Here is a 21287-nt window from a genome sequence, read left to right as displayed (position 1 = left end):
GAATTTAATAAAACAACCTTGCATTCTTTATTTAAAAATGATTTCCTATAAAGGAAATCTACTAAAATGTATAAGTTTAGAAAAACTATACAATAATACTTTAACCAAAAGTTGACCAAAATAAAGTCAACAAACAACCACTTTTTAATGTAACAAAATAGAATGCAAGTTAATGTTTAACAAAAGCTGCCATCATAAATATGCAGACTCTCTAAGCACAGCGGAAGCAATCAATCATGAACCTGAGAATAAAACATGCGAGTAACTGTCAACAAAAATGTTGAGTGAATTATAGGTTTAATATTGCAAACAATATTTAATTTAAACAATAAAAATTTATGTTTGAAAACATAAAAACTCCTTTTTGAACCACCAAATTATATGCTAGAAAACATATAATAAAACATTATTCCATTTTCCGTGAGCCACCTGGTAACCACTTAACCATTTATTTACCCTTGCCAAACACAATAAATAATATACACCGAACAAGTGTATCTACAACAAAATACGAAGTACTAAACATTCCGATAACAAATTGCTAGCGCGACTAGCTCGAAATGGGGTTGTCAAACCCGATAGATCTATCCGTAGGATTCGCGTTCACTAGTAGAAACCAGTGATTACAGTTACCAGACTAGGGAATATTTTTGTTCAACTCACAATGAATAATTTAAATCAACTTTTACTTGTGTCCAAAATATAAAATAAATTGCATGTATTCTCATCCCAAAAGAGTTAAAGTAGAAAAATGGGACTATAACTCACCTTAATAGCAACTGAAGAAATCTCACAAACAAGCGAACAGCAAATAAAGTAAAGTGATCAAGAAAGATCACAACGCCGACCTATAAATAAAGCAGGCCGATATAAATAACTAACTTAGGTCAAGTCTTAGTATGATAGCTATTGTACATGTTGCAAGTAGACATAGAATAACACTCGACAAGCATCGGTTTGACTGGAACAGCATACGGACACACACTTTCTATTTTTAGAAAGTTTCTATTTTTAGCAGGTTTCCATTTTTGGAAAGTTTTCTATTTTAGGAAAGTTTCTATTTTTGGAAAGTTTCTATTTTTGGAAAGTTTCCAAATTTAGAAAGTTCTATTTTTAGAAAGTTTTGAAGTTAGGAAAGTTTCCTTATTTAGAAAGTCAACAGAAGTCAACTGAAAGTCAAAGTCAACCGAAAGTCAACTCAAAAGTCAACCTTGGTCAAACATAGTCAACATTAATTTGAAAAGTGTAAGTTATAATAATAACATAGGTTATAATGTTTATTAAAGTCAAAAGTGTATAATTATGTCTTAACATAAGTTTAATTAAATAAAAATGAATTATTAAAGTTTAGATATGTTTAAATGATATAATTAATATAACATAAGTATTTAATTAATTAATTAAATATTAGTCATAATATAAGTATTATTAATTAATAATAAATTTTAAATCATATCATAAGTATTATTAATTAATAATGAATTATTAATCATATCATAAATTTCTAATTATACTTATTAAATCATAAGTATTTAATAATTAAATAATAACTAAGTCTTATAATAATTAAATAATTATTTAATCCTTATTATAAGTCCTATAATAATAATAATCTCATAATATAAGTTTAATACTTATCATAAGTATTTTTCATTAATAATAAAAGTATTATTAATCATAAGTTTAATTAAAATGTTAATTAAATCATAAGTCATAATTAAATGATATAATAAATATATATCATAAGTCTTAAATAATAATAATTACTTCTTATATCATAAGTAATTAATCAATAATGAAAATCATTATTTTTCTCATAAGTTTTAATATTTAACCATAAGTTTTAATCAAAAGTTCATTGGGTCGTATCTTGAGCCCCGGGTGTCGGTTTTCGGCGAGCCTTACATATATCTCCGCCTAAGCAAACCACCCGACACTTTGGTACACTCAAGAACACACCAAGAACAGCCCACAAGTCGTGATATACAGCCAATACACTACTTGAAACTTTAATTCAATCAAAAACGTGTTTTAGACGTAACGGGTGATTCGTGGCTTGGATTGAGATGACCCGAACATGAAAGTTCGCCCCACCATCAGTTCTAACACACTAACACACCCTAAAGTCACCAAATATGGTCACAAAGTCGGACCAAACCTGGTTCATACCAAAATCACATTTCAATCTTAACAAAATACCACTTTGATCATAATTAGGGTTCCGGGAATCGAAACGACATGAATCCGGAGTCTAAAATTAACGTCTTGATGAGAGGAACTCATCTAGATACTTTATTTTAACATTTATATCAGTCATCATATCAGAAACACACGAAAAAGCTGCTGTCCAGAATTTTACAAACCGAAAACATGTGATTATGAGTACATCTATGCATACAAACACCATTACAATAATCCACAAACATCATACTACTAAATAATCATAAAAATACAGAAAATAAATGAAAAATCAAAAGTTCTAGGGTTAGGGTTTATACCCTAATCAAAAATTCAATGGATGTTATCGCGTAGAGGAGATTGAGAGGAACGCGTTGGTGTTAATCAATCCTTGATCCAAGCTTTAAAATTAATTGATGATGATGATGCTGGTGGTGGAAGTGGCGACGGCTCAAGGGAGCAAAAGGGGAGGAAGAGAGCAAATATCTAAAATTAGGTTTGATAAAATTAGGAATAAAATGTAAAAATGAGGAGTATTGCAAAAATGAATGGGGTATACCCCCCTCCTTGACAATTTCGGCCAAGAACTGAATGAGGTGGGCCCCATAGTGGCCCAATTTGATAAATGACAAAATCCTAGTGGCCCGAACGCCCGAACGAAACCCGAAACGCGAAAACGCCGCTACGCGATTGATTTTTCGAAGAGATAATAAATACGCGACGAATAAAATATATAAACACTATATATAATCATATGACATCAAAATATCATATTTAAAATAATTAGGACTTAAAAATTCCAAAAGTTCGACAGTTGGTTTGAAAACCGAAAAGACTCGCCGGATAGAAATCCGCGACACGTAGAAACGTACAATTAAAGATATGAATACAAATATTCATATAACACATAATAATTAATATATTATTACAAAAATAATAATATAGGTCATAGAAATGACGTGGCACGAAAAATAATTAACGGTCGTTAAATAATTAACGGCAAAAGATAACGGAAAAAGTAGGGTCGTTACAAGAAACCCATTACATTTTTCTGCTTCTACTAGCTCTTTTCGTTCACCATCTCCTTTATTGAGGGTAGAGTCAGTACACCACAAACAATCACCTAATCACCACCACTCCACCATCGTGAAACTTCACCATTTTGAATCAACATAAACCGCCACCATCATCATGATATTACTACTACAACTCATCACCCTAGAACCACACCCATTTATGTTTTCTAACTTTATTTATAGCACAATGATTAACCACCACTTCACCTTCACCTCCTTGAACTACACCGAGAAACAACCATCAAGAACCACCTAAAACCGTTACCTCTTTTCACCATGAAGACAACCACCATTGAGAATCACCATAACCTATCACCCTTGCAATCACCATCGACTATATTATTTTGTTTAATGGTTGAACCGCCACTCAACACCCTCACCCCACAACCACCATGAGCTACCATCTCCAAACCGGACATCATTACAACCGTCTTCAACCGAGAACACAACAACCCAACACCTTTGTAACGATCCGGAAATTTCCGACCAAATTTAAACCTTAATCTTTATATGTTTCCGACACGATAAGCAAAAAACCCTAATGTTGAGTCTAGAAAGTTTGAAATCTATATTCGGATAATCAGTTACCCTTTGTCTTTGCCTGATGATTCACAAACCATTGCTTGTAAATGTGTGGATATATATAAATATGTGTATATATAAATATATGTATAATATATATAATGACATGAACATTAATAAACTATTATATACACTTATTGTTATAAATAAATATGAACAATAAAATACATTGTAATAAAATTATTATTTTATATGTATATGTCTTGAATATATATATATATATATATATATATATATATATATATATATATATATATATATATATATTGTTATATTCAATATATATTTATTTGCGTAGTAAATTTTGTTATTTAAAACTATTTATATATATACATAGTATATATATTAAAAATAATTAATTTTGAGTTTAAATGGTAAATGTCTGTAACTTTCGGTTAACGTTTAATTATTTCTAAAATAGGTCTAACATATATTTATGAAGTTTTAAAATAAAAGTTGTTCCAAAATTTGAATAAAAAGATAATAGTTTTGATATATATTTTTTTTACCTTTTCGGACTAAGTTTTTGTACTCCGTACATACAAAATTGGAACAGAAAATAAATAATTTTCGAACCTTTTTGATCAGGTTTCAAACAGATAATGAGTGAAATAGTTAAACATATTTAATCTAAAAATTTGGGATTTTTAGGAACACTTTTTATTCCGTAACTGTTTAGCAATGGACACGATAGAGTCACTAGGGATAAACTGTCGGCACAAAATAACAATTCATCCGGCTGCTGAACTATTTGAAACTATGCACAAATTGAAATTTATGAATTACTGTGTTAAGATCAATATTTTATTAATATATATTTTGTCTCCTATATTGTAATACACATATTCAGTTTATGTATATATATGCATATATGCACACAAGCATGAGATAAAAACACATAACTCATCATCCCCTTGATCAAATCGACTCTCCTCTTCTCCCTTCTCTTTTTCGTCACAACCCACCATCATGAACCGCCACCGGCCACCCCCTCACCTCACGACTACCACTACTTCCGGATATCCTCACAAATATCTCTCACTACATCTCTCTCTCATCTATCTCTCTTCTTTTCGGATGTGAGAAACCAAACCACTATCCAACTCCATAAACAACTCACTAAGAACCACTCTCCTCACCGCCACTGCACCTTATTACCACCATAAACCACCTTTATCTCTCTAAAATATTATCATCACCATCTCCAACTATGAAAAACAATCGCCATCATTTTTTTTCGGTTTGTTTCAGCTGCGGTGATCCTCATCACAAACCTCCGGCACAGCCACAACCTCTCTAATCACTATCATCTTCATCATCTATACCGCACTCTCTCTCTCAAACTTTATCACGAACCACCGCCGTAATTTCTTCAACACCCCGTTACTTCTTGTTCTTTTCTGTTTTCCATTCGAAACAAGTACACAACTCCTGTCATAAGTCGCTGTTGCAACTGCCTGTGTGTCTGTTTACTATAAAGATGATGTTGAAGAAAAAGAAGGCAGAACATATGGCGTATATAAATTTTAATTCGGGATAAAACAGAAATGACAGGAACGGAGGGATGGTCTAGGTTGTTAGCAATTAAACGAGTGATCCTAGGTTCGAAACTAGGGGGCTGCGGTTTATATATTTTTTTTTTTTCTCAACAAGTAACTACTCAAGTTGGGTCAAATTTCCTGAATGGGCCGAGTATTAACGCGGTTGGGTTTCGGATACTCTGTTGGGCCGTGGTCAACTATTATTTTCTGATGGGCCGAATCAATAACACATAATAACAATTTAATACGGAGCATTAATCATAAAAACGTGAATGGATGGATGGTGTGGAGTGATCTCGGGTGAGCTAGAGGTTGTGGGTTCGAGTTTTTGCTTGGACATATTTGTTATCTTTTAAAGGTAGTTATTATTATTATTATTATTATTATTATTATTATTATTATTATTATTATTATTTTTATTATTATTATTATTATTATTATTATTATTATTATAAACATTAATTACTATCAAGTATTATTAATATGTATTATTAGTTAGGATAAAAATTATAATTTTTATTGTAAAAATAACACAACTTTTTACTATTTATTACCATAAATATTTTATTATCATTATTATCATTTTTATCAATATTAATATTAATATCACTATTAATATTTTTAATATTGTTACTATCAATACTTTTACTATCATATTATTAGGATTATATTAATATTATTACTATCAATATTACTACTAATATTATTACTATTACAATTAAAGTTAGTTATATATATAAATATACTTAATAAGACTACATTTTACTAATTATTCTATTTAAGGTATATAAAATAAATATATTTAAGTTAATAATGAAACACATGAAAATAACACTTATACTAATAATAATACATAAATTTATTTGATTTCAATTATAGGTGTTAATATATATATAAATGATATAGGTTCGTGAATCCGAGGCCAACCTTATACGTGTTCAATGATGTTATATGTATTTTTACTACAAAATACATTAGGTGAGTATATAGTTCCCTTTTAACTCTAAATATTTTGGGTTGAGAATACATGCGATGTTTTTATAAATGATTTACGTTATGGACACAAGTGATCAAAAATATAAATTCTACGTTGAGTTGTACCATGGCATATCTCTTTATACTTGGTGGCTAATATTTACGTGAGGAGCGTAAACGCGAATCTTGTTGATAGATCTATCGGGCCTGACAACCCCAACCGGGCTGGACGACCAGCATTTAACGGTTGCACAGTACTTCGTTTCGTTACTACACTTGGTACGGTGTAGGGTTTATTTAAGAGTATGCTGCTGTGATTTAAATGTTAAGTATGGTTACCAAGTGCTCAACGACTTTTCCATACACTTGCGAGTGTATTATGTATATATATATATATATGAAATCTTGTGGTCCATAGTTATAACGCTGCTAGCAACAAAACCTATATCTCACCAACTTTATGTTGACGTTTTAAAGCATGTTATTCTCAGGTACGAATTAAGTCTTCCGCTGTGCATTTGCTCATGTTAAGGACATATCTTGGAATCGATCATTGCAATGGAACCAAATGTTGATGACTTCGTCCAGGAGGATTAGGACGGGTTGTTACAGTTGGTATCAGAGCGTTGGTCTTAGCGAACCAGGTCTTGCATTAGTGTGTCTGACTAGTAGTTGTTAGGATACATTAATGAGTCTGGACTTTGACCGTGTCTACATGTCAAAAGTTTTGCTTATCATTTCTAGTCGGAAATCATCTACTTATCATCCTTAGGGAATTGCCTGCTTACCATTCTTAAGTCTAGACATGCCTTACTGCCTTTATTGCATAGATAGTGTATGGACAAATTTATATCTTAGCGTATCTATTACGATAGACTTTGCTTAATATCTTCCGTAAATTTCTCCGTAATTTAAGGGATCCTGGTACTATATATATCTATGCATATTATGCATTGAGAATACCATCCAACTATTATTTGCTGTCACTAAGCTTTTCATACCAAAAATCTTTTCTGTGATCGTGTACGATGGCCTCTACGAATCGACCAAGTTCTTCTGACTCCGAAGATAGCGTGACGGGAGCGCACCAACCGATCAACTATCGTGATTTCTTTAGAAAGTGGGGATGGGTTCGCGAAATACTTACCCTATGGAGAAATGAAGAAGGTACTCCATATCACGAGCCGAACTTACCACCTAACGTCGGAGTGGTCGACCCGCTCACCGGCGAACCTGTTCGCAACACCGTTTATACCCTTTTTGCAAGAATTTTTCGTCTTGAGGCTACCATTAACGGAACTAGAGAAGATATCCGACCTTTACCTCACGCTGATAACCAACCAGGGTTAGTAGAAGAAGTTAAAGAACTCCGAGCTCAAGTGTTAACTTTAGAGAGCACGGTATACAATTTGCAAGCACCAGCAGTATCACCAACACCAGTAACATCACCAGCTTCAGCACCAACGGTACCAGTACCACCAATAACCCAAGTTTCAACAATCCATGCCTCACCATCTCATTCTGCACCTCGAGTATAATCATCGTTCTACGAATCGTTCTACATCGATTATCTTCGCTCGACATGGCGATTATGTAATTTCTAAAGTTTTAGAGATTATGTAATCTAGTATTAATGATAAATCAAATGAGTTTAATATCTTATTGACTCATTAAATCCATGATTTCATCTGAAGAAAATATATATGCAAATATATATTTTCACAAAGATTGTAATTAAAATTCTTTTGTACAAACTGTTAATGGTGAAAATATTTTAACGGGTAGGTAATACCCGAGGAATATTTAGATTTCACATTAATCAGCTACACGGTACATTCTTCGACTCTGATTCAACAGTCAGTCACTATCCCACTTGTATCCATAGATATACGTATCCGTTCACCACAGAATCCATTTTCGTTCAATTTCATATTTGGATTTTGACCTATCAGAATCCAACAAGTGGCATAATGAAGAAAAACATTGGACAAAATAAAATTTGTTAGAAACAAACGAATTAACTAATTGAAATTTTGTTAAGAATCTACGCTAACTGTTCCAGCTAACTGTTCCTAGCTAACTGATTACATTTTATTTATCGCAATTTAATTATCGCAATTTTATTTATCGACATTTAATTTCTGTTATTTATTTTACGCCCTTTAAATATCGGGACACGTATACAAGGTTTTGACATATCATATCGACGCATCTGTATATATTATTTGGAATAACCATAGACACTCTATATGCAGTAATGCGGGAGTTAGCTATACAGGGTTGAGGTTGATTCTCAAATAATATATATACTTTGAGTTGTGATCGACACTGAGACCGGTACACGGGTCACGATACGTATTATTTAATTCGAATATTAAATATTAAATTATATATGAATCATTGAACTATTGAACTATCGGACTATTGGACTGCTAACTTTGGACAATTAAAATGAATTAAAATATTGATCATAACATATGAAACTAAACAATTTTTCAAGTTTGCCACTTGATTTCATTCTAAGCCTCATTTGTACCTCGACAATTACAATTCGCGTTCAAACCTTTCATGATTCTTGAAAACACCTCGATCGAGAAGTTGAACCAACTGCACCTCATCTATGGAAGAAAAGATTCTTGCATATAGTTATGCACCTGAAAAACTCTCGGAATCTAAGTCAACGCTTAACACGTAGCAGTGTTAATTCCTTTAGTGTTATTATTACCCAAAATAACTTTGCAATTCCTTTTCAAATTAGCCAAATTTTGTCACAGCTCCAGCAAGTTGATTTCGATTTTTCGTTCAAAACAACCTTGTTATAACCTCGGAATATATACGTGTTTATTTATTGTTACCAGAGAACCTTTTATAATCTACCATACTACCATCAGCGTTTAATCATCTAAAAACACAATGCTCCTGAAATCACCTCGGTTTGATAACCGATGACTCGGATCTGTTAACTTCGAAAATGCTGACAAAGCAGCATGTTGTAGATGGTCTTAATGGTTAAAAGTTGATGATAAAGAAGGAAGTGTTAGAAACACTCGATAGCAAATTTGGTAATGAAAAACGGATTGAGCTAACCGTGAAGGAAACAAAGAACAAATATAAGAACTGAATCTTCTTTCAAAGAATCCAAATGATTCAGTGCCTGCTGAAATCATTAGTAAGAACCCTACTCATTATTCTAAATCTTTCCAGATGATATTCATCACCATCATCCTATCTTAGATACTATAAGATATCTTCGTATCTTCCGTTATACATATTCTCCATATTTCTTGAGATATTTTCACAACTATTCTTATCTGGGATCATTTATCTCTCCGTAACATCTGCGTTACAACATAAAAGAAACTGTGTTAGTTTCTAAGTTCTAAAACCTTCAAGTTTAAAATATGAATGTTTTGAAGTAGTGTTGGGAACTGATGCATGAATTAGTATAATATAATGAAACTTGATCAACTTCATTATATTACAGTAAGTCATGTTGAGTTTCTAATGGAATGTGATGATTCACAGTACCGTCATCATGTGCCATGTTACACGGCTCTTACATTCTATTCAATCTCCAAACATATCACGAACATATCATCTTGATAGTTCTATCTTTTCCAGGATATTCTGGTAAATTGACAAATCAAAATCGTGTCATTACCATTTCTTTCTAAGAGCATTAGCTATGTTCATTTCGAATTTCATACCTACGAATTCCGGACCATTACTCGCATGATTCGAAGTCAGGAAGAGAAAACGAAAGCATGAAGCTCCGAAAAATAATGAAGGATATAACACTCAACAACCACCCAGAAATTTCAAACCGTGTATATCAATATGTATTGCAACGTAAAGACACGGGGGAATTAAAAACATTATAATTCCAAGGAAATAATAGAAGCGAATAGATTCTTCTGGCGGCAGATGAAAGAGAAGACTGAAAGATATGAAAGTTAGAAGTATAACAAGGATCAGAACGGGATGGAGCATTTTAAAGAATACTTTAAGGTATGAATTGAGGGAGAAAGGATAGAAGATGTGAGGTATGGAAGTAAGGAAGGGAAAGGGGCGGATTTATAGTGAAATATCCGACAGAGAAATCGAAACAGATTGCCGCATTAAATCAAAGAAGATCCTGATCGCCGAAGAACCAAATCTTATTACGTAAGATTTTCTTTAAATCCCTTAAATTCTGGAAGTTAATAGTAACTACGTCATCGGTTGAAACGAATATATTTAATTACTCATTTCACTCTTTTGTAATAGCTTCACTCGTGCGCTTCACATGATCGAATCGTTTTATCTATATCCCTCAATAATGATAAAACTCCATTATCGCCTCATACTTGTCACGAAAACATTCCCATTGTTATCCATGACAACCTCTATCAAATTTCGGGGACGAAATTTCTTTAACGGGTGGGTACTGTAACGATCCGGAAATTTCCGACCAAATTTAAACCTTAATCTTTATATGTTTCCGACACGATAAGCAAAAAACCCTAATGTTGAGTCTAGAAAGTTTGAAATCTATATTCGGATAATCAGTTACCCTTTGTCTTTGCCTGATGATTCACGAACCATTGCTTGTAAATGTGTGGATATATATAAATATGTGTATATATAAATATATGTATAATATATATAATGACATGAACATTAATAAACTATTATATACACTTATTGTTATAAATAAATATGAACAATAAAATACATTGTAATAAAATTATTATTTTATATGTATATGTCTTGAATATATATATATATATATTGTTATATTCAATATATATTTATTTGCGTAGTAAATTTTGTTATTTAAAACTATTTATATATATACATAGTATATATATTAAAAATAATTAATTTTGAGTTTAAATGGTAAATGTCTGTAACTTTCGGTTAACGTTTAATTATTTCTAAAATAGGTCTAACATATATTTATGAAGTTTTAAAATAAAAGTTGTTCCAAAATTTGAATAAAAAGATAATAGTTTTGATATATATTTTTTTTACCTTTTCGAACTAAGTTTTTGTACTCCGTACATACAAAATTGGAACAGAAAATAAATAATTTTCGAACCTTTTTGATCAGGTTTCAAACAGATAATGAGTGAAATAGTTAAACATATTTAATCTAAAAATTTGGGATTTTTAGGAACACTTTTTATTCCGTAACTGTTTAGCAATGGACACGATAGAGTCACTAGGGATAAACTGTCGGCACAAAATAACAATTCATCCGGCTGCTGAACTATTTGAAACTATGCACAAATTGAAATTTATGAATTACTGTGTTAAGATCAATATTTTATTAATATATATTTTGTCTCCTATATTGTAATACACATATTCAGTTTATGTATATATATGCATATATGCACACAAGCATGAGATAAAAACACATAACTCATCATCCCCTTGATCAAATCGACTCTCCTCTTCTCCCTTCTCTTTTTCGTCACAACCCACCATCATGAACCGCCACCGGCCACCCCCTCACCTCACGACTACCACTACTTCCGGATATCCTCACAAATATCTCTCACTACATCTCTCTCTCATCTATCTCTCTTCTTTTCGGATGTGAGAAACCAAACCACTATCCAACTCCATAAACAACTCACTAAGAACCACTCTCCTCACCGCCACTGCACCTTATTACCACCATAAACCACCTTTATCTCTCTAAAATATTATCATCACCATCTCCAACTATGAAAAACAATCGCCATCATTTTTTTTCGGTTTGTTTCAGCTGCGGTGATCCTCATCACAAACCTCCGGCACAGCCACAACCTCTCTAATCACTATCATCTTCATCATCTATACCGCACTCTCTCTCTCAAACTTTATCACGAACCACCGCCGTAATTTCTTCAACACCCCGTTACTTCTTGTTCTTTTCTGTTTTCCATTCGAAACAAGTACACAACTCCTGTCATAAGTCGCTATTGCAACTGCCTGTGTGTCTGTTTACTATAAAGATGATGTTGAAGAAAAAGAAGGCAGAACATATGGCGTATATAAATTTTAATTCGGGATAAAACAGAAATGACAGGAACGGAGGGATGGTCTAGGTTGTTAGCAATTAAACGAGTGATCCTAGGTTCGAAACTAGGGGGCTGCGGTTTATATATTTTTTTTTTTTCTCAACAAGTAACTACTCAAGTTGGGTCAAATTTCCTGAATGGGCCGAGTATTAACGCGGTTGGGTTTCGGATACTCTGTTGGGCCGTGGTCAACTATTATTTTCTGATGGGCCGAATCAATAACACATAATAACAATTTAATACGGAGCATTAATCATAAAAACGTGAATGGATGGATGGTGTGGAGTGATCTCGGGTGAGCTAGAGGTTGTGGGTTCGAGTTTTTGCTTGGACATATTTGTTATCTTTTAAAGGTAGTTATTATTATTATTATTATTATTATTATTATTATTATTTTTATTATTATTATTATTATTATTATTATTATAAACATTAATTACTATCAAGTATTATTAATATGTATTATTAGTTAGGATAAAAATTATAATTTTTATTGTAAAAATAACACAACTTTTTACTATTTATTACCATAAATATTTTATTATCATTATTATCATTTTTATCAATATTAATATTAATATCACTATTAATATTTTTAATATTGTTACTATCAATACTTTTACTATCATATTATTAGGATTATATTAATATTATTACTATCAATATTACTACTAATATTATTACTATTACAATTAAAGTTAGTTATATATATAAATATACTTAATAAGACTACATTTTACTAATTATTCTATTTAAGGTATATAAAATAAATATATTTAAGTTAATAATGAAACACATGAAAATAACACTTATACTAATAATAATACATAAATTTATTTGATTTCAATTATAGGTGTTAATATATATATAAATGATATAGGTTCGTGAATCCGAGGCCAACCTTATACGTGTTCAATGATGTTATATGTATTTTTACTACAAAATACATTAGGTGAGTATATAGTTCCCTTTTAACTCTAAATATTTTGGGTTGAGAATACATGCGATGTTTTTATAAATGATTTACGTTATGGACACAAGTGATCAAAAATATAAATTCTACGTTGAGTTGTACCATGGCATATCTCTTTATACTTGGTGGCTAATATTTACGTGAGGAGCGTAAACGCGAATCCTGTTGATAGATCTATCGGGCCTGACAACCCCAACCGGGCTGGACGACCAGCATTTAACGGTTGCACAGTACTTCGTTTCGTTACTACACTTGGTACGGTGTAGGGTTTATTTAAGAGTATGCTGCTGTGATTTAAATGTTAAGTATGGTTACCAAGTGCTCAACGACTTTTCCATACACTTGCGAGTGTATTATGTATATATATATATGAAATCTTGTGGTCCATAGTTATAACGCTGCTAGCAACAAAACCTATATCTCACCAACTTTATGTTGACGTTTTAAAGCATGTTATTCTCAGGTACGAATTAAGTCTTCCGCTGTGCATTTGCTCATGTTAAGGACATATCTTGGAATCGATCATTGCAATGGAACCAAATGTTGATGACTTCGTCCAGGAGGATTAGGACGGGTTGTTACAACCTTATACTAATCGGTTTTCATCTTTGCAACTCACCACCAACCGTGATTAACAACCTTCACCACCGTAAACCGCTAACCACCTTCCTCGGTTACAATCTCAAGAAAACTCACCTTAGCTTCTTCTTCTTCTTTGTGAAACCCATCACCACCACCTTCTAGCTAGTATCAAACCAAACCGCTACCATCTCCACTATTATCTACCGGCTGTGACTGTTCTCATTCGAACTTCATCACAAACCACCACAATTTGTGCAGCTGCTGTCCCTGTGGTTTACTGCTGAGCAACGGACCAAACACACCTTATTATGTTCCTATTACTCGCTGTTAACGGTGATGGTGACTGGTGAGTGATGATTGATGATGAGGTTAAAAAAAAGGTGATATACGATGATCATAGTGATGTATGATGATGATTGCGAGCATGATAAAGATGATGGAGGTGATACATAAAAGAATGAAAATAATAAAGATGAAACATGATTGGGTATGTAGGCCATTAAAGATGATGGCTTGCGTTTTTTTTATATATGTTTCTGTTTCCCACAAGTTTGACATCACAACAAGATTATTATATAAAAGTGATATATATATTTATTCAAAAGAAAGATGCACAAGTTGTGGATACAAAACCCCACAGAAAGTAACGTGCAAATAATAAAAAAAAAGAGCAAGTGGTAGTTCTATTTTAATGTTTAGAGAGGGTGCATTATTGAAGAAAGTAGGAGAAACCATAATTATGGGTTATAATGTTTCGAATGAGTAAATAATCAGAAAAACAAGATTAGAGCATTGGTTAAGTGTTGGTTCCTGTGGGCGGCAGGTCGCGAATTCGAGTCCCGGCAAGGGCGTATTCTTTTTAAGCATATCTTTTAAGGTTCGTGAATCCGAGGCCAACCCTACAATTGTTCAATGTCGTAATATGTATTTTTACTACAAAATACATTAGGTGAGTTTCATTTGCTCCCTTTTTAATTGATTTCGCAATATATATTTTGGGCTGAGAATACATGCAATATTTTATAAAATGCTTTACGAAATAGAGACAAGAGATCAAAAATGATAATTCTGCGGATTGACGTGCTGGGTAATTTAGTTACATGTTATAAGAGCATGTGAGCGCGAATCCTAAAGATAGATCTATCGGGCTTAACACCCCCATCTTGTAGGCTGCACTATACATAAGAGCTAGTAGGCGGATGTTTAGTACTTCGAGGATTATTTATACATTTGCGAGTGTACGTATCCATCTTTGCGAAGATGACTTATTATATTATTGTTAAGGTTGGTTACTGAGGCCTCAACATAAGCAGAACAGTTTTATACACTTATGAGTGTACATATATTTATAAACGAAAATCTTGTGGTCTATTAATATATTAAAAAGATTGTTATGATAAACCTATGAACTCACCAACCTTTTGGTTGATACATTTAAGCATGTTATTTCTCAGGTACACATTAAGTCTTCCGCTGTGCATTTGCTCATTTTAAGGACATTATTTGGAGTCGATCATCGCAATGGGACCAAATATTGATGACTTCGTCCAGGTGGATTAGGACGGGTTGTTAAAGTTGGTATCAGAGCATTGGTCCTAGCGAACCAGGTCTTGCATTAGTGTGTCTAACTGATAGTTGTTAGGATGCATTAGCGAGTCTGGACTTCGACCTTAGCTGCATATTATAAGTATTGTATATCATTCCTAGTGGAAAATTTCCTGCTAATCATTCCTAAGTCTAGACACGCCTTACTGCCTTTATTGCATAGATAGTGTATAGACAAATTTATATCTTAGTGTATCTATTATGGTAAACTTTGCCTGATATCTTCCGTAAATTTCTCCGTAATTTAAGGGATTCTGGTACTATATATATCTAGGCATATTATGCATTGAGAATACCATCCAACTATCATTTGCTGTCACTAAGCTTTTCATACCAAAAATCTTTTTTTTTGTGATCGCATACGATGGCCTCTACGAATCGACCAAGTTCTTCTGACTCCGAAGATAACGTGACGGGAGCGCAACAACCGATCAACTACCGTGATTTCTTTAGAAAGTGGGAATGGGTTCGCGAAATACTTACCCTATGGAGAAATGAAGAAGGTACTCCATATCACGAGCCGAACTTACCACCTAACATCGGAGTGCTCGACCCACTCACCGGCGAACCTGTTCGCAACACCGTTTATACCCTTTTTGCAAGAATTTTTCGTCTTGAGACCACCATTAACGGAACTAGAGAAGATATCCGACCTTTACCTCACACTGATAACCAACCAGGGTTAGTAGAAGAAGTTAGAGAACTCCGAGCTCGAGTATTAACTTTAGAGATCACGGTACACAATTTGCAAGCACCAGCAGTATCACCAACACCAGTAATATCACCAGCTTCAGCACCAATGGTACCAGTACCACCAATAACCCAAGTTTCAACAATCCATGCCTCACCATCTCATTCTGTACCTTGAGTATAATCATCGTTCTACGAATCGTTCTACATCAATTACCTTCATTCGACATGACGATTATGTAATCTTTAATGTTTTAGAGATTATATATTCTCGTTCTAACGGTAAATTAAATGAGATTAATATCATATCAACTCATTAAATCTATATTACATCTGAAGAAAATATATATGTAAGTATATTTTCATAAAGATTGTAATTAAAAATTCTTTCGTACAAACTGTTAATGGTGAAAATATTTTAACGGGTAGGTAATACCCGAGGAATATTTAGATTTCACATTAATAAGTTACACTGTACATCCTTCGAATCTGATTCAACGATTATTTACTATTATGTTTACCTCCACAGATATACGAATCCGTTCACCACAGAATGACCATTTTCATTCAATTTCATATTTGGATTTTGACTTCTCAGAATCCAACAAGTGGCATAACGAAGAACACATTGGACAAAATAAAATTTGTTAGAAACAAACGAATTAGCTAATTGAAATTTTGTTAAGAATCCACGCTAACTGTTCCTAGCTAACTGGTTACATTTTATTTATCGCAATTTAATTATCGCAATTTATATTCTTGCAATTTTATTTATCGTCATTTAATTTCTGTTATTTACTTTTACGCACTTTAAATAACGGGACACGTATACAAGGTTTCGACTTATCATATTGACCCATCTATATATATATCATGGAACAGCCATAGACACTCTATATGCAAATGACGGAGTTAGCTATACAGGGTTGAGGTTGATTCCAAAATATATATATATAGTTTGAGTTGTGATCAATACTGAGACCGGTACACGGGTCACGATACGTATTAATTAATTCGAATATTATATATTAAACTATATATGAATTATTGGACTGTTAACTGTGGACTATCGACTGTGGACTAATAACATTGGACAATTAAAATGAATTAAAATATTGATTATAACATATGAAACTAAATAATTCTTCAAGTTTGCCACTTGATTTCATCTTAAACCTCATTTGTATCTTGAAAATTATAATCTGCGTTCAAATCTTTCATGATTCTTGAAAACACCTCGATCGAGAGGATGAACCAGCCGCACTTCATCTACGGAAGAAAAGATTGATGCATATAGTTATGCCCCTGAAAAACTCTCGGAAACTGAGTAAATGTTTAACACATATCTGTACTAGCTCCTTTGGCGTTATTATTACCCAAAATAACTTTGCAATTCCTTTATAAATTAGCCAATTTTGTCACAGCTCCAGCAAATCAACTTCGACTATTCGTTCGAAACAACCATATTATAACCTTGATATATATGCGTGCTCATTTATTGTTACCAGAGAACCTTTTATATTCCACCATACTACCATCAGCGTTTAATCATCTAAAAACACAATTCTCCTGAAACCACCTCGATTTGATAACCGATGACCCAGATCAGTTAACTTTGAAAATGCTGACGAAGCAGCATGTTGTAAATGGTCTTAATGGTCAAAAGTTGATGATAAAGAAGGGAGTGTTAGGAACGCTCGATAGAAAATTTGGTACTGAAAATCGGATTAAGCACACCATGAAGGAGACCAATGATAAATACAAGGATCAAACCCTATATTCAAAGAATTCAGGTAATTCTGGATCCGATGAAATCTTTAGAGAATATCTTGCTCCAAAGTCATGTTAAAATCTTGCGAATTTTTTTTTCAGCAACCTTCGAACTTAGAAATTCCAAAATATCATCATAAATATCTTTGATATTTCTGAAGATATTTTCATAAATATTCTCGTCTGAAATTATATATCTCTTCGTGCTATCTGTATTCCATTATATTGGAAACTTCTGTAAAACCTAAGGATAAATTATGAATAAATTCTGGAGAAGTGTAGGGAATTGAAGCATGAGTTAGTATAATATAATGGCGCTTGGCCAACGTGATTATATTACAGTAAGTCATGCTGAAGTTTCTAATGGAATGTGATGATGTTTCACAGATCATAATGTCATCATGTGTCATGTTACATAACTCTTTCATTCTACTTAATCTTTAAGCACATCACGAAAATATTTCCTTGATATTCCTGTTCTTCCGTAAATTCCAACAGTTTGCTAATAAATCGTGCGATTACATTTTCTTTCTGATTAGAAGATTTCTTTAAATTCTGAAAATCAACCTTGACTATGTCAGAAGTTAAGACGAACCTCTAATCACTTCATTTCACTCTTTTGTGATAGCTTCACTCGTACGCCTCTCATGATCGAATCATTTTATCCATATTAATCGAAAACGATAAAACACTATTTATCAACTCATATTCATTAAGAAAAACATTCTTATTGTTAGCCATGACGACCTCGATCAAATTTCGGGACGAAATTTCTTTAACGGGTGGGTACTGTCACGACCCAAAAAATTTCGACTAATTTTAAATCAAACTCTCGATACGATATTAGATTTTCAACACGATAAGCTAAGTATGTTAGGTTGAGTCTCAAAAATTTTGAACTGTTTCATATATTCATTTGACCTTCGACTGCTCTCGACGATTCAAAACAATTACTTGTACATAGATATGTGTGTATGTATATATAAATGATAATTCGAAATATAATTTGAAGTATTATATGTTGTTGTTATTAAAAATTTATAAAATAAAAATAGGATATTATAATAATTATTATTTAAAATATATCTCTATATATAAATAAAGTATATTAAGAATAAATATTAAATGATTGTAATACTCGTTTGATGTTTCGATTGATATTAATCAAGTTAAAAATGAACTTATATGATTTTAAAATAAAAGGTGATCTGAAAATGAGTTATGTAAGCTATAGGCTTATTAAAAATATATTTAGGATCTAATTATTTAATTTTAACACTTTTTATATTTCACCCATAAATGAGAGGGACAGATGATGTAATTTTTTATTTAACAAATTAAGGATCGAATTTTATACCATAATGACTGAAATAAATAAAGGAATTTAATTTAAAAATATGGAATTTTTCTGAGTACTTTTATCCGCCACTGATTTAACAACGGAGTCCGATATTACACTGTGTGGCAAAACTGTCGGTATAAGATTCCAAAGTTTACGGCTGCTACTCTATTTGGTTACTGTTTGTGCACATGATTCATTCACTTGATTAATAATAATATTATTATTATATTTATTTATATATATATATATATATATATATATATATATATATATATATATATATATATATATATATATATAATTATATATATAATTATATATATATGAATCACATGGGTAAGAAACCCATTACATTTTTCTGCTTCTACTAGCTCTTTTCGTTCACCATCTCCTTTATTGAGGGTAGAGTCAGTACACCACAAACAATCACCTAATCACCACCACTCCACCATCGTGAAACTTCACCATTTTGAATCAACATAAACCGCCACCATCATCATGATATTACTACTACAACTCATCACCCTAGAACCACACCCATTTATGTTTTCTAACTTTATTTATAGCACAATGATTAACCACCCCTTCACCTTCACCTCCTTGAACTACACCGAGAAACAACCATCAAGAACCACCTAAAACCGTTACCTCTTTTCACCATGAAGACAACCACCATTGAGAATCACCATAACCCATCACCCTTGCAATCACCATCGACTATATTATTTTGTTTAATGGTTGAACCGCCACTCAACACCCTCACCCCACAACCACCATGAGCTACCATCTCCAAACCGGACATCATTACAACCGTCTTCAACCGAGAACACAATAACCCAACACCTTATACTAATCGGTTTTCATCTTTGCAACTCACCACCAACCGTGATCAACAACCTTCACCACCGTAAACCGCTAACCACCTTCCTCGGTTACAATCTCAAGAAAACTCACCTTAGCTTCTTCTTCTTCTTTGTGAAACCCATCACCACCACCTTCTAGCTAGTATCAAACCAAACTGCTACCATCTCCACTATTATCCACCAGCTGTTACTGTTCTCATTCGAACTTAATCACAAACCACCACGATTTGTGCAGCTACTGTCCCTGTGGTTTACTGCTGAACAACGGACCAAACACACCTTATTATGTTCCTATTACTCGCTGTTAACGGTGATGGTGACTGGTGAGTGACGATTGATGATGAGGTTAAAAAAAAGGTGGTATACGATGATCATAGTGATGTATGATGATGATTGCGAGCATGATAAAGATGATGGAGGTGATACATAAAAGAATGAAAATAATAAAGATGAAACATGATTGGGTATGTAGGCCATTAAAGATGATGGCTTGCGTTTTTTTTTATATATGTTTCTGTTTCCCACAAGTTTGACATCACAACAAGATTATTATATAAAAGTGATATATATATTTATTCAAAAGAAAGATGCACAAGTTGTGGATAAAAACCCCACAGAAAGTAACGTGCAAATAATAAAAAAAAAAGAGCAAGTGGTAGTTCTATTTTAATGTTTAGAGAGGGTGCATTATTGAAGAAAGTAGGAGAAACCATAATTATGGGTTATAATGTTTCGAATGAGTAAATAATCAGAAAAACAAGATTAGAGCATTGGTTAAGTGTTGGTTCCTGTGGGCGGCAGGTCGGGAGTTCGAGTCCCGGCAAGGGCGTATTCTTTTTAAGCATATCTTTTAAGGTTCGTGAATCCAAGGCCAACCCTACAATTGTTCAATATCGTAATATGTATTTTTACTACAAAATACATTAGGTGAGTTTCATTTGCTCCCTTTTTAATTGCTTTCGCAATATATATTTTGGGCTGAGAATACATGCAATATTTTATAAAATGCTTTACGAAATAGAGACAAGAGATCAAAAATGATAATTCTGCGGATTGATGT

The sequence above is a fragment of the Rutidosis leptorrhynchoides genome, chromosome 2 (assembly GCF_046630445.1).
Source record: "Rutidosis leptorrhynchoides isolate AG116_Rl617_1_P2 chromosome 2, CSIRO_AGI_Rlap_v1, whole genome shotgun sequence".
NCBI lineage: Eukaryota > Viridiplantae > Streptophyta > Magnoliopsida > Asterales > Asteraceae > Rutidosis > Rutidosis leptorrhynchoides.
The sequence above is the reverse complement of the archived record's forward strand: the minus strand, read 5'-3'. Positions refer to the sequence as shown.